This window comes from Nicotiana attenuata, unplaced genomic scaffold, assembly GCF_001879085.1.
Source record: "Nicotiana attenuata strain UT unplaced genomic scaffold, NIATTr2, whole genome shotgun sequence".
In the NCBI taxonomy this organism is placed as follows: Eukaryota; Viridiplantae; Streptophyta; class Magnoliopsida; order Solanales; family Solanaceae; genus Nicotiana; species Nicotiana attenuata.
In genome coordinates, this window is record NW_017672111.1 from 133,855 (window position 1) to 148,852 (window position 14,998).

Genomic DNA, 14,998 nt, shown 5'->3' on the forward strand with positions numbered 1-14,998 from the left:
CTATCTAACCAAACGACCCCGTTTTGGTCACGCCTCATCACAGCCGTTGGATTTTTATCATCCAAAGGCTGGAAACTATTTTGCCCCTTACCATATAACTGTCCAAAGAAAGATCAACCCCCCATCAGACCCCCCTCTCACTTCGTCTCCCTCCTCTCAAACATCGAAGCCCTAGCCGCCCTTCATTCCCTCAGCGACTCCACCGCGAACCACCCACCGGAAATCGCCTCACGGCGGTTCCGATGGTCAAATCAGTCCCAAAAAGATACCACAGACTCCCCTTCACCTGCCCATTCCAAATCCTCACTCCTTTTCCCTCAAATCAAGCCCGAATAGTTCGAATCTTCGAAGGAAGATCTGACTGAAAACCCTAACTCCTCTAAACCTCACCATTTTAGCAACCTATACTCCTCTTTCCCTCCTCGTCTCAGATTTCCAACCAGTTCTCCCAAAATCTTTGTCTACTGGTCGGAATTTCAGATCTAAAAAACGAACTTGAAAAAACCTGGTTTCCCCAAATTGATCCCAAAGTTCCTCCGTTTCTCTTTTCCTTCAAAGTTAAGGCTCTCAGGAGTCCTTTATCTCATGAAGATCCAGCCAAAGCCATGAAAGGCTGAATCTATTGAAAGACAAGATTTCTGTTGGTCAAAGCGAAGACGAAATCCAAGGGTTTGACGGTTGTTTCTTCCTTAGTGGTAAGTTTCCATCGCTTGTTTTCCATTTTTCTTCTTTTCTTTCTGTCCCCCATCTTTCCTTTTCAAAGGGTCAAGTCAGTTGTGCTTCCTAGACTGATTTCTGAGTCCTGTTAGAAATTAATTTCTAATTTTTATTAAAATTGGTTTCTGAGTGCTGTTGAAAACTGATTATTCTTCGAATTGTTTGAATTGGTAATTTTGTTCTAGGGCACACTAGATTGTCTCAGAATCATTCTGTTTGTTTGTTTGAAGTTGCATTTAGTTTGTTAAATTAATTTAGTTCAAGAGTCATTCTAATTTGTAGGGTAATTAGCATTTTTATTCATGTTTAGATGCATCGTTCAATTAGCCTGTTGATTCCCTGTTAATCTAGAATTTGTTACGAATTAGTTTCATGTGAAGCATGCTCAGCATGATAATTAGTCTTAGTTGTCTTAGATCAAGTAGGGCTGAATTTAGATTATAAGATGTTCGTTTGATTTCTTTTCTTCTTCCCATGTTTTGTCTAATTAATGAAAGAATAGATTAGGTCAATTAGGTTTCCATTTCAGTATGGTTTTGATATCCTTTAGGGCATCAGTTTCCTTTTTCAACGGGTCTGTTGTTAAAGTCAGTATTTTTAGCATCATTTGATTCCTTTCTTCTTTACTGGAAATTTGAAATAGGTTGTTCATTATTGAGTATTTGTTAAATGTGAGTTCCAAGTGATGAAATTGTGGATGCCTTTTGATTCAATTTGCTTTCTGTATCCATTAGAAAAGTGTTAGTCTGGTTTTTGATTCTTCATGACTTTTAAGGCTTAAATAAACAGTAGGAACTTTAGGAACCCTTTTGAATTAGAAAGTTTAGATAAAACCTGAAATAAGTAATAACCTAAAGGGTAAAAAGGGGTTTTTACTTAGGCTGAAAATCAGATATTTTAGGAAGAGTGTACAGCTGTCCTAACTGTTTTAAAAAATATGCTGAAAATGGGACAACTGTACCAAGGGCTGTTAAAAAGGACTGTACTATTATTCTTTAAGATAAGGAATATGCTAATAGATGCCCTCCCTTTAGACAGCCTCTATATAGCCTCTATTTCTCTGAAAAAGAAAGATTCTCATGCACATTTCCATCAACAATTTTTCTGAAAAGGTTCCATTTCTTCTCTGAAAAACTTCATAATCAGAATAGCTTTGAAAACATCACAAATCTCTTATTTTTCCAAGCTTGAGACATGGTTTGAAGTAGAAAAACTCTTAGTCTTTTAGCTGGATCTGTGGGATTTCAAGCTGGGTTCTTAGTCTGCTGATTTTGAGTCTCTGGTTCATTTTCTGATTTTGCTGTTGTTGTCTTGCTTAGTTTACTGCTGATGCTTGGGTTCCCAGCTCTCTTTTGGCTCTCTTGACCTTTATTTGGTCATTTTTTTCAGTCATATTTTTCAATTTTCAGGTATGTACAATGTCTATCTTGAATTGAATCAATTTTGTGTTGAAAAATCTACATTCGGAATTTGTTTGTTTAGTTGATCTTTGGTACCTGGTCTGGGAATCATGATTATTTTGGATTTAGAGTAAATTGATCATGTTTTAATTTAGATGATGGTTGAGTTTGAACCATGAAATCTGTGATGTTGTGCTATATTCATATGTCAAAACTCACATCTTTGGATCACTAAATCAGTATGTATATGCATCTTTGAAACCTATGTCCAAAACTTTTCTCCTATGGCAGCACAAAAGGGAAGTGAATCTGACCCTTTAAATGGTCAGATTCATCCCTTAATAGTGCATAATAATCTGGATTTTTTAGTATATGTTTGTGTTATTTCCCTTACCCTCTCTTCTCCTTTACTGAAATGAGAACCATAGAATAAATCATGGTTTGGGAATCATGGTTTGTCTATAAGGCTGACCCTCAATATGGTTAGACTTATGGACACATCGTCTTTTCCCTTCTACTCATTTTGTGTTAGGATTAACTTGGTTACATGGTAGGGACCTACATTTGAAGATTGTCTTGTGAATTTGACCCCTCTACATGGTCAAAATCATGAGAATCTTAATTCATTTGAAGTTGGAGCAACGACAGTTTAGGAATTTCTTTTTACATAATTTAGCTTAAGGCACTAATGTAATTTACATATTTACCTTACTCAATTTTAGGGATTTGTAATAAACTAGACTGAACATTATAAATTTACAGACTGATTAATGCAGTTCCATATATTATATTTAGCTATATTCAAAAAGTATAAAGTAATGTGTTGGGTTTAGAAATTTTGTTATGTTCTGGGCTTGCAAGTATTGTAAATGGACTTCTATGACTTTTAAAAATTCAGTCTCCTTTTTCTGATTTGCCTAAGTATTGGGTCATTACAATTAAGACCCATTGTTCATGTTTCATAGCAGCGGTTGGGCCAGGCTTACAACCAGGCCCAAATTGAGATCCGTTCAAACAAATTCGAAGACTTAGCTTGTTGAGCCTGGGCTTCAAGCCCAGCAATTTAATAATGTGTAAAGTGCCTTTCCTAAGTTATGATATAAATGCATGCCTTTATTATCTTTTTTTTTCCTTTGCAAATCATAGTAGTAGGACAAAAACTTCGAATTCAAAGTGCTTTATTTTTTGAAGCTTCTTTTAAAGTGAACTGCACTCTTTGCTTTACTTTTTCTTGTCCAATTTGGTTAAAGTTTTAATGCAAAGAGGTGGATAGGCCCAGCCGGTGCCAATGCACAACTGGGCCCGCCTAAATTATCCAAGCCCAATGTGGGCAGTTTGTCTCAGAACTTGCAATTTTGTCTTAGACTTCTGATTTCTGGGCCATTCGGAAGCTCCATCTTTCAGCTCTCAAAGCTGATTCAAAGCTGGGCCATTTCTGGCCCATTTCGTTTACCCCAAAAATACTCTTCAGACCTTTCCCATGATTAGTTAGCTTTTGATGAATTAAGTCCTAAATAAGAGTATTTTAGGTGACCTTGAATAATTAAGTTTTTTTTTTCTTGTAAAAGGAAATCATTTAAGGCGTGCCATGATAAACAAATCCCTAAATCCATGGCCCTAGTGTTAATTTCATGATTTAGATTTTAATAAATAACCAAATGATCGTAGTTTGCTTTAGGCCCGATTTAGTTTAGTATTGCGATTATATATACGTTCGCGTAATATAATTGCAATCTTAATTCTTAAAAGACTCGAGGGATGCGTTCGCGCAACTTCAACCAAATTTTTCTTAATAAAATAAACAAAGCGTTATTAATCGTGGACACGTTCGCGTGACATGATTTTGACGCGCCAAAAGAAAAGAGTATACATACGCGTAACTCAATTCTTTAATTACGAACAATTCAAGTGATTTAAAAGCGGTAAAAAGATAAATGCACATAGGTCCTATAAATGAGTAGTTAAACAATTTAAGCCAAGTAATAATCACTAAGCGACCGTGCTAGAACCACGGAACCTGGGAATGCCTAACACCTTCTCCCGGGTTAATAGAATTCCTTATCTAGAATTTCTGGTTCGCAGACTCTTTAAAAATAAAACTTCCTCGATTTGGGATTTAAAATAAACCGGTGACTTGGGACATCATACTTATTCCAAGTGGCAACTCTGATAAATCAAATAATCTCATCTCGAATAATGTCACTTAAATTGAAAAAACTCCCTTATATTCCCCCATCTCGGCGGAGGGTAAAAAAGGAGGTGTGACACTTTACTTACAATTATTCTAGTGGTTGACACTACACAAGATTCACATTTTCATTTAATTATAGAAAACCTGTACTCGTCCAAACTTCGAATGACATCCACAGTTGTCTATCAAGATTCTTCAACAACTTTCTCAAGAACGGTAAGTGAGTAATTTTCAGTCTCATGCATAGGATTCTCTTAGGATAGTTCAAATTACAAAGACAAGGTGCAGAAAATATGCAAGAGAGCAAAATATTTTGCTGTAGGGATAGCTCAAGAATATTACTAATAGTAGGGTGGCAATTTGGGCTCATACCCATCCAACCCGCCCAAAGATTAATGGGTTGGACTATAAACATTTTAGCTCATATGTCTATTTAGGCCGAGCCCAAGTTAACCCATCATTTTGTATAGCCCATTCTGACCTTTGAAGTAGCCCAAATACAACCCATGAAGCTCACCCAAAACAAAGGGATCTCAACCCAACTGAAAGCTTGTCTGAATATTTACTTAGTTGCCCATCAGTAGTTTCTGTATCTGAGTTTAAAAATGAGAATCAAGGTATTTAAGTTTTAATGTAGTTATGAATAATTTTATAATTGAATTGTGGTGAAATTTACTTATTTAGAAATAACTAAAAAAAGATTTTCAACTTACAAATTTTAAATACTAATTTGTTATTTAAGAAAATATATTTTGATTCTAAAAATAATAATAATATTTTTTTTTGAAAGAAGGGAGTACTTCTTAAGTGGGGAGTAGTGTTACATTGTAAAAAATAAATAATAACTACATAAATAGATATAAATCAAAGTTTGTATAGAAAATTTGTCTGGATTGTTTTTCTCAAAAAGATTTAGTCAACAAAGGTTTTTTGAAAATTTTGTGTGGTCGGAAGGCTCTTTTCTAAATAAATTATTTACGGAACACTTTCAACATTAGGAAAAATAATCAACTAGCCAAACCTTTAGCTAAATATTTAAAATTAGATATATAGCCATTCATCATCAGTGCATGAAATGATTAAATTATGAAGAAGCTAAGAAAGTAGGAAACATACATAGGTGTAAAAAGGTAAAAATCTTTGTTTATGCAAGATGAGCATGATTCTAAATAATGGGTCAAGTTGGGCAGGTTGGGTTATGGCCCATTGTTTAGCCCATCTTGACCCAGCCCATCTTAGCCCAAATACATTTTTAGGCTGGATTGGGCAATGACTCATTCATTGAATCAATCGATTTTGACCTACCTAAATTCAGCCTAACCCGCCCATTTACCAACCCTTCTAATAGGAATATTTATAGGAATATTACTTAGTTGGCACGCTGGGCAGTCCACCGGAAAAGCTGTGTTTAGGGACAATTCTTGCTCTTGGTTCCTTAGGATTTTCTATCTTCTGCATTTGAGTTGTAAGAACTTGTTAGTTGATTAAAGCACTCATGAGTCATGGCATTCAAAATTGTATGGACCAAAAATTATCTTTGATATGATTAAACCATATCATCATTAAGAGGCCTTCATGGACTGCCACATGTTACCAGTATAACTTCAACAAAGGTATGCCCAAGGTCAGAGTGGTCCCCTAAGAGATGAAGGGCGGTGTCGATGAGTCATAGAAGATCAAGGTCGAGGAGTAATTGTAGATCAAGGTCGAGGTCGAGTATTCATCTTAAACAAAGTAATAACGGCTAGTATTAGAATAAGACATTAAAGAGAATATTCTGGTGGATATTCTTTGTACCTGTACAATTAGAGTTTTAGGTATATGTTCCCTATAAATAGAAAGAGACAGAATGATAGGGGACATAAGATATTCACTTGTAAGAAAACATATTGACTTTCTCCATAGAACCTGGCTTTATTGGAAACATACAATATATACCTTTTTCTTGAGATTCTTGTCTAACTTCTCCCCATGATCCAAGAACAATCGGAATATTTAATGGCTCATCAATTATTCAACATTGTCAGAAAGAATATCTTCAGATCTCACCCTTTTTGGGTTACTTACATGTTCTTCTTTACTTAAATGCCATTTATAGCTATTTATTGTTATTTAATTCTATCTCCTAACATTTTGGATTGTTGAACATTACTAGTGTTATCGTCATTTATTGCTAACTAAGTAATACATGTATCATCATACTACAAATTCGGTTAAAATATCTTTTCGACATTAATATTGGCTAAGATTGACTCTATTTTATCAAATATAATTATTTAAACCTAGATCAAAATTTTGGGTCAAACAATTTGGCACCGTCTGTGGGGACTTCTTATCTAATCTTTTAGTTTTCATTAGATCTACGGCTCACATAATTTTGCTAACCTAACAAACCACAAAGTTTCATGTTGAGTTTTCCGGAGCCAACCCCGCAGGCATATTTCTCCGGGTTGAGATTCATGTTGTACTTCCTTAGAATGCCGAAAGCTCCATGGAGATGTTTTAGATGATCTCCTACATTTAAAAAATTAACTAACATGTCATCAATATATACTTTCATCGAGTTCCTATATGTTTTTCAAACATTTTATTAACGAGCCTCTGATAAGTGCTTCCAGCATTCTTAAGCCCAAAATACATCACATTGTATAAATATGGCCAATGTTTGTGATGAAAGAAGTTTTTCCTGATCTTACGGGTTCATTCTAATCTGGTTATACCCGGGATAAGCATCGAGGAAACTGATTAGCTCGTGCCCGACCGTAGCATCAATCATTTGATCAATGTTCGGCCCATGATTTTCACACCATAAACTGGGATCCCTCTGGCTAGGATCCGATCAGATTGACTTCGGGAACCGTGCTTCTTTGATATTTCTCATTGCCAAAACCAATTTTACCAGGCCGATGCTAAAGTTTTAATCTAATAACCTATGATATGTGGAGTCTCGGGCCCCTGACAGCTCTTTCTTCTGCAACGACCTGTTATTTCGGTCGCGATCAGTTCTTCTGTTAGGAGAAAACCTATCCGATAACTGAAACCCTTTGCTTCTATGCCCATCGGTCCTCTCGCCTCTCGTGTGGTAGAAAATGACCTCTAGAGGACCGCGATCTATATCAAAGTCATTTTTAAACTTGTCCTGATTTTTGCCTCGAACCCGTCCCTTGGTCGATACTGATGAGCCAAGTTGATCGTCATCTATCCTTATTTTTAACTCATAGTGGTTATAGACATCCGCCCATGTGGTTGTGTGAAACTCGAGCAGCTCTCCTTCAGTTTTTGAGAGGCATCAGAACTCAGTGGTTTTAGACCCTTCGTGGATACCTGCACTACCCACTCATCTGTGAACCGCGGGTAGCAGCATCATTTCTTTCTGGAACCTGATCACAAATTCTTGCAGCAGCTCGAATTCGCCCTATGACATTCTGAATATGTCTTTCTTGCTCCAGCATGGGCCTTAATGAACGAATTTGCAAGCATTTCAAAAGAATCAATTGAATGATCGGGTAAGAGGGAGTACCATATCAGGGCCCCTTCGTGATGGTTACACCAAACTTTTTCAATAGAACCAACTCGATCTTATGTTGATCCACATCGTTTTCTTTCAGTGTCGTGAGGTAGGTTGTGACGGGCTTCTGTGGATCCGAAGTCCCATCATATTTTGGTATGTCCGGAATCTTGAATCTCTTTGGAATTAACTCTGGTGCTGCACTTGGCTTAGATGGCAACTACATGTACTTCTTTTGAATCTGGATGCTTTAACACTGGTCGCACACCCGAAATCTGATCCATCCGAGCATGAAACTCCTTCGCATTCTGATCCATTTGTTCATTCATTTCTTTGTTGAATCTCATGAGCTCGAATTTGAAAGGATCACTCCCGTTGTCATTCCTAGATCCGCTATTGGTCCCTCCGGCTTCGTCGAAACCGACTGTGCCCCTTGGGGTGTTGTTCTCGGTTCTCTGAGCCGTTTGATTCGCGGGAACACTGGGAGGAATCAGGCCTCTTTTGTTCGCGTTATTGGAAGCACCTGCCAGTGCTTGTTTTAATTCCATCATCACCCGATCCTGCCTTAAGAGGTGATCATGGTTGCTCTCTATTGTTCCCTTAGAAGTTTGACCGTCTCTACGACATTGTCCTCATCCACATCATCAGGAGTTGGTTCCTGCCTATGCCGAAGATACTGACCTTCATGAACCGGGGTTGTCTCATCCCCTTCATTGCGGGTCTCAATGATTGAGTCATCACGCCGGGACGATTCTTCCCGTTCAACGCATGCTTCAATATTGTGTGTGTTGATTTCGACGGCCCATTTAGCCAATCGGCCCGAGAGTTCGGTCTTGTGCAGAACATTACGAAGAGGGTAAGTGGTCACCACAAAAATTGGGTGGCACTGAAAATATGGTTTTAATTTCCTAGAGGCGCTTATTAGAGCAAGCGCTAATTTTTCTAAATATGGGTACCGGGTCTCGACTTTTGGAGACTGCTAAATATAAGTAGAGCCGCTCGTCCGCTTTTGGAGTATGAAGTAGTGGTGGGCTCGAAAGATACCGCTTAGTAACGCCTATTGGCATTCCGGGGTCCAAGCAAATTTTTTCTTCTTTTTGAGCAGTGAGAAGAACTTGTGACTTTGATCTGAAGACCTCGAGATGAATCGGCCTAAGGCGGCTATCCGCCCGGTTAATCTTTGTACGGCCTTAACGCTATCCACAACTGTGATGTCTTCGATCGCCTTTATTTTATCAGGGTTGATATCGATTCCCCGATTTGACACCATAAAGCCGAGGAACTTGCCTAAACCGACCTTGATTGCATATTTCTCAGGATTGAGCTTCATGTTGTATTTTCACAATATGTTGAAAGTTTCCTGCAAATGTGTCAAATGATCCTCTACGCGTAGGGATTTAACAAGCATGTCGTCAATATATACTTCCATTGATCTACCTATTTGTTCTTCAAATGTTCGATTCACTAGGCGCTAGTAAGTGGCACCAACATTTTTTATCCCAAAAGGCATTATGTTATAACGTAGGTGCCATACTTAGTGATGAAGGAAGTTTTTTCCTGATCCTCCGGGTTCATTTGAATTTGATTGTACCCGGAATAGGCATCGAGAAAGCTAAGGATCTCGTGGTCGGCGTGGCATCGATCATGTGATTGATGTTTGGCAGAGAAAAAGAGTCTTTAAGACATGCTTTGTTTAAATATTTATAATCTACGCACATTCTAAGTTTGTTTCCCTTCTTGGGGACTACAACTACGTTTGCTAACCATTAGGGATATTTTACCTCCCGGATGGATCCTATTTTGAGAAGTTTAGTTACCTCGTCCTTGATGAATGCGTGTTTTACCTCGGACTGGGGCCTTCTCTTCTGCTTTACCTGTCTGAACTTTGGGTCCAGGCTCAATCGCTGTGTCGTGATCTCCGGTGGGATCCCTGTCATATCTAGATGGGACTAAGCAAAACAATCCATGTTATTTAAAAGGAATTGGACGAGTTTTTTCCTGAGCTCGGGAGTTAACCCCTTGCCTAGGTATACCTTTCGATCGGGAAATTATTCGATCAGTATAAGTTATTCCAGCTCCTCGATCGTTGACTTCGTTGCATCAGAATCATCAGAGGTTATGAAGGTTCGAGGTATTATATAATCTTCATCCTCGAAGATTTCCCGCTTCTCCGATAGGGCCGGGGCTGGCGCCTGTGGTTGCTATTTGGCTTCTTGTTCTCCCTTTGATTCTGATCCCTTTGTTGATGAAAGCACCGATACTGGTACTACTTCGTCGATTGAAAACATCTCTTTGGCGGCGGGTTGTTCGCCGTACACCGTTTTGATTCCTTTCGATGTTGGGAATTTTAATACTTGATGGAGCGTCGAAGGTACTGCCCTCATGTTATGAATCCAAGGCCTTCCAAGTAGTGCGTTGTATCTCATATCACCTTCGATTACATGGAACTTTATTTCCTGGATAGTTCCGGCCACGTTTACTGGCAACATGATTTCCCCTTTGGTGGTTTCACTTGCCATATTGAAATCTTTGAGCACCCGAGCTACAGGCACGATTTGATCCTAGAGGCCGAGTTGCTCTACGACCGTCGATCGGATAATGTTTGTCGAGCTACATGGATCAACTGACACACGTTTAGCTTGAATTTTATTCATAAGGATAGATATTACCAATGCGTCGTCGTGAGGCTGTTCGATCCCTTCTGATGGATTTCAGGTGAGACGAAAAAAAGATCCTTCTGAAAAAAATGGAGTGTAGTGGTGGTGGTCCGGTGGTTTGAGGGTACTTTGGCTGTGTGTGACTATGGTGATAAAACTGCAAATAAAAATAAATATAATATTGAAAAAAGGAAAAATAAAAATGACATGGCACAATAGGGTTGAGACGTGCAACACACAGCTTTTAAATGAGGTGTACTAGTCAGAGAATGTGGTATTTATTGTATTATAAACAAATCTAAGGGGGGTATAGGACTCCCACAAAATAAAAGGGTGCGTCTGATAAAGTGCAAGAACCCCAGGGGATAATTATGTATTATCCTGTTTTCTTTCCTATATATATGGATTACATGTGAAAATGAACAAATCTTGGTGTATGGAGGAAGAATTTTGCAAGGTTTTGTCATACCGGTAACCAGATAAGCCATAAAAAATCCAGGTTGTACTTGTATGGCTCTATTCTTTTTTCTTAATTGAATTATTTGCTCGATATGATTTATGAAATCAGATTTTACAAATATAATGGTTATATTAGTTATATCTTTTAGTATATAACTTTGGTAGCACGCTTGAAAATTTGTGAAAAATTATTTTCAAGGCTGTAAGTATGAATTAGGCTTACACTGATACTTGAAAACTATTTGAGATCATGAAGATAAAAAGTTTATATGTACTAATGAATTTGTACATATGTTTGTTTGATAAGAATGACATATCAAACTATGAAATTGTTAAATCTTCTTGATTTTCTTCTCCTGGTTTGGAGAGGTGATTTTCTACTCCTACCTTGAGATTAAAATCTACCGGATTTTCTTCTTGTTTGCTGAGATTAATGTCTTCGTTACTTTTTATTCATTTGTCGGAGATTAAAATCTAAGTGACTTTCTACTCAGTTTGGAGATTAAAATCTTAGTAATTTTCTGCTCTAATTTATTACTTGGTTTAAAGATTAAAAACGTTATTGATTATTAAATGTGATTGTGTCATATATTACTCGATTTGGAGATTAAAAACTTCACCGTCTATTAGATCTGGTTGTGTCAGATGTTCAGTTTGAAGATTAAAAATATGACTTTTTATTAATTCTGGTTGTGTCAGATTGGTTTGAAGATTAAAAGCTTCACCATTTATTAATTGTGGCTCTATCATGACACGACAAAGGTTCATGTGATTGGTTCTACAAAGCAATAAGGGTGGCGAATATAACTCTTTTGAAGAAATATGTCTGGAATATAGCATTATTCATCAAACAATGCCCCATACACGCACGACGCTAATGGGACTGCGGAAAAAAGAATCGATCATTCAATGGGATGTTACATATCTGTACTTTGTCATTATATCTGTTGCGCTTGTTATATAATCCTCGTACCTTGCTTTCCTTCTATTTTGCTGCATGCCTGGGTTATTGCCTTTTTGGTACGGACCGCGTTATTGAGAATCTGTGTGGGTCCGTGAAGAGTTGATAGTTGGACTGCTTACATTGGCTGAGATGAGGTTCTTAGACCTGATATTCGCACTATCCTATTGGGGTGACGAGTGATTGGGAGGATGATGCTATTTTCGCTCAGATTTGGGAAATGAACCTTGACGGACGAAAAAGCTGCTTGGCTTGTTGAGTTCATGGGTAATATGTGTAACGACCCGACCGGTCGTTTTAAGAATTTACACTTCACTCGGTTGTTTGAGGGCATGAGTAGCCCCATATGATGTATTATAACTTATGTGAATTGTCGGTTTTGGTTTTCAGGTTATTCAGAATTGATTTGGAAGAATGATTCTCAGCTAGAAGCTTTAAATTTGAAAGGTTTGACAAAGTTTTAACTTTTTAGTATTTTACCTCGGGTTGGATTTCTGATTGTTCCGTTAGCTCCGTTGGGTGATTTAGACTTAGGAGCGCGTCCAGATTGTGGTTTGGAGGTCCGTAGCAGAATTTGGCTTGAAATGGCGAAAGTTGGAATTTTGAAAAGTTTGACCGGGAGTGGACTTTTTGATATCGCGGTCGGATTCCGATTCCGGAAGTTGGAGCAAGTTCGTAATGTCATATGTGACTTGTGTACAATTTGAGGTCAATCAAACGTGATTTGGTAGGTTTCGGCATCGGTTGTGGAAGTTGAAGTTTCAAGTTCATTGATTTTTGAATCGAGGTGTGATTCATGTTTCGATGTTGTTATGTGTGTTTTGAGGCCTCGAGTAGGTCCGTGTTATGTTACGGGACTTGTTGGTATCTTAGGATGTGGTCCTGAGGGGCTCGGACGTGTCTCAGATTGATTTCGGAGCATTTTTGAAATTTTGGCTAAAGTGTATTATAGCTGGTTCTGGTGTTTCAACATCTTCGGAAGTATGGGCGTAAATGCGAGTCCGCAGATGCGGACAATTGGTCGCATAAGCGCAAGAAGTCTTTACTGGAGGTCATTGCAGATGCAGAGGAAAGTCGCACCTGTGAGTGCGCAGGAGCAGAAATTGTTCCGCAGGTGCGAGGGGTCGGCTGTTGAGTGTGGTCGCAGAGGCAAAGCTTTGGCCGCAGATGCGGTAGTCGCAAATGCGGATTAGCTGGGCAGTGTTATAAAAGTCGATGTTTTGGTTCTTTCTTCATATTTTGAGATGTGAGACTCATATTGAGGAGATTTGTAGAGCAAATTTCATCACATGGATTGGGGTAAGTGTTCTTTACTCAGTTTTGGTTTCATTTCATGAATCTATTTTCATTTTTGGCAATTGGTTGATGAATTTTGAAGAGGAAATAGGGGGTTTTGGCCAAAAGTTTCATAATATGAAAATTTTGAGTTTGAAAACCGCTTTGAGGTCAGATTTGAGTGAAACTAGTATGGTTGGACTCGTAATTCAATGGGTTGTTGGATTTTGTGGGTTTTGTCAAGTTTCGAGGCACGGGCCTTGGTGTGATTTTTGGCCGAATTTGGTATTTGATGTAGAATTTGATCTTTATGATTTGTAATTATTTCCTTGGGCTCTCTCTAATGTATTTGAGTTGCTTTTGGCTGGTTTTGAGCCGTTCGGAGGTCGCTGTGCGCGTGATGGAATGTTATGAGCATTGCTTGGCTTGCTTGGTGTTGGAATTTGGCTTGTTCAAGATAGGTATCTCTTCTAAACTTAGTGCTGAGAGCATGAAACCCCAAATTACGTGTTGTGTAATTGGTATTGAGGTGACGCTCATGCTAGGTGACAGGAGTATGGGCGTGCACCCTATGAATTGTGACCCCGTTGTCTTCAGGCCACAGTATAGTGGCCCTACTTTGTTGATATCTGTGTTTTTCACCATGTGATAAAGTGTTGAGCTGTACATCATGTTACATATCATGTTTAGGCCTTATGCTGATATTGTTAGGACCCATAGTGGTCGTTTCTTGCTGTCTTCTCATCAATTTTATTGATATTTCGTACTCAGTCATATTCATGCATTCATATCATATCCCAGTCTCAGTTATTACTTATTGATACATCATATCATTGTTCCGGGTCAGTTTTCATGATGTCGTGAGCCCGTGGGTGAGACTGGAGAGATTGATGAGTGAGTGAGGCCGAGAGCCTGATTATGAGTGACAGTTATGGGATCAGGCTGCACGTCACAGCGATTATGTTGATTTATGATAGCGCTTGGGCTGAAGGAGCCCCTCCAGAGTCTGTAGCACACCCCTAGTGAGCGCGAATGATATTATTGAGGGATGGATTTACCTGTACATGGATTTGTCCGAAGTATTTATATCTGGAGATTGAATTCAGGGCTAGATTGCCCCTTTTCCTCAGTACTGGATGGCTTATAGTCAGTGTTGTATATGTCTCGGGATGGATTTCCCTGGGCCGCATGGGCAATATATAGTACCGAGTGGTTGAGCATATATATATATATATATATTCCTGCGGATGAATCTTCTCCATGAGGTCGGATTAGCCTTCCTCGGTATTGAGTAACTGATGATCAGTGATGTATATATTCCGGGATGGATCTTCCCTGGGCCGTATGAGCCATATACAATACCGAGTGGTTGAGCATTTTGAGTGGAGAGTGTGAGTTCATGTTTCATCTCTAGGATACAAGGCACTGGCATGCGTACATGACATACATGGATAGAGATGCATTCTTCCTCATCACATTGATATGTGGAATAGAGAGGCATTTCACACTTGCTATTTGGAAAGAAAAATGAAACATCTTATTTATTGTAGAATGAATTTTTAGGAAAAATTACAGTTTTCAAACTATCTCATATTTTTCGATGATTTCGGTAAAGGATTTGGGTTTTCACTGATGTTCTTGAAAAGCCGAACTATTTGTGCAAAAGTTGAACATTTTTATCCCTTTGATTATTTCCTTGTTTATATGCTCTACGTTGTTATGAACTGTTGTTTGTTATTGGTGTTGGACCCGACCTATGTTCCAACTCGTCACTACTTTCAACCCGAGGTTAGGTTTGTTACTTTTTGAGTACATGGGGTCTGTAAGTAC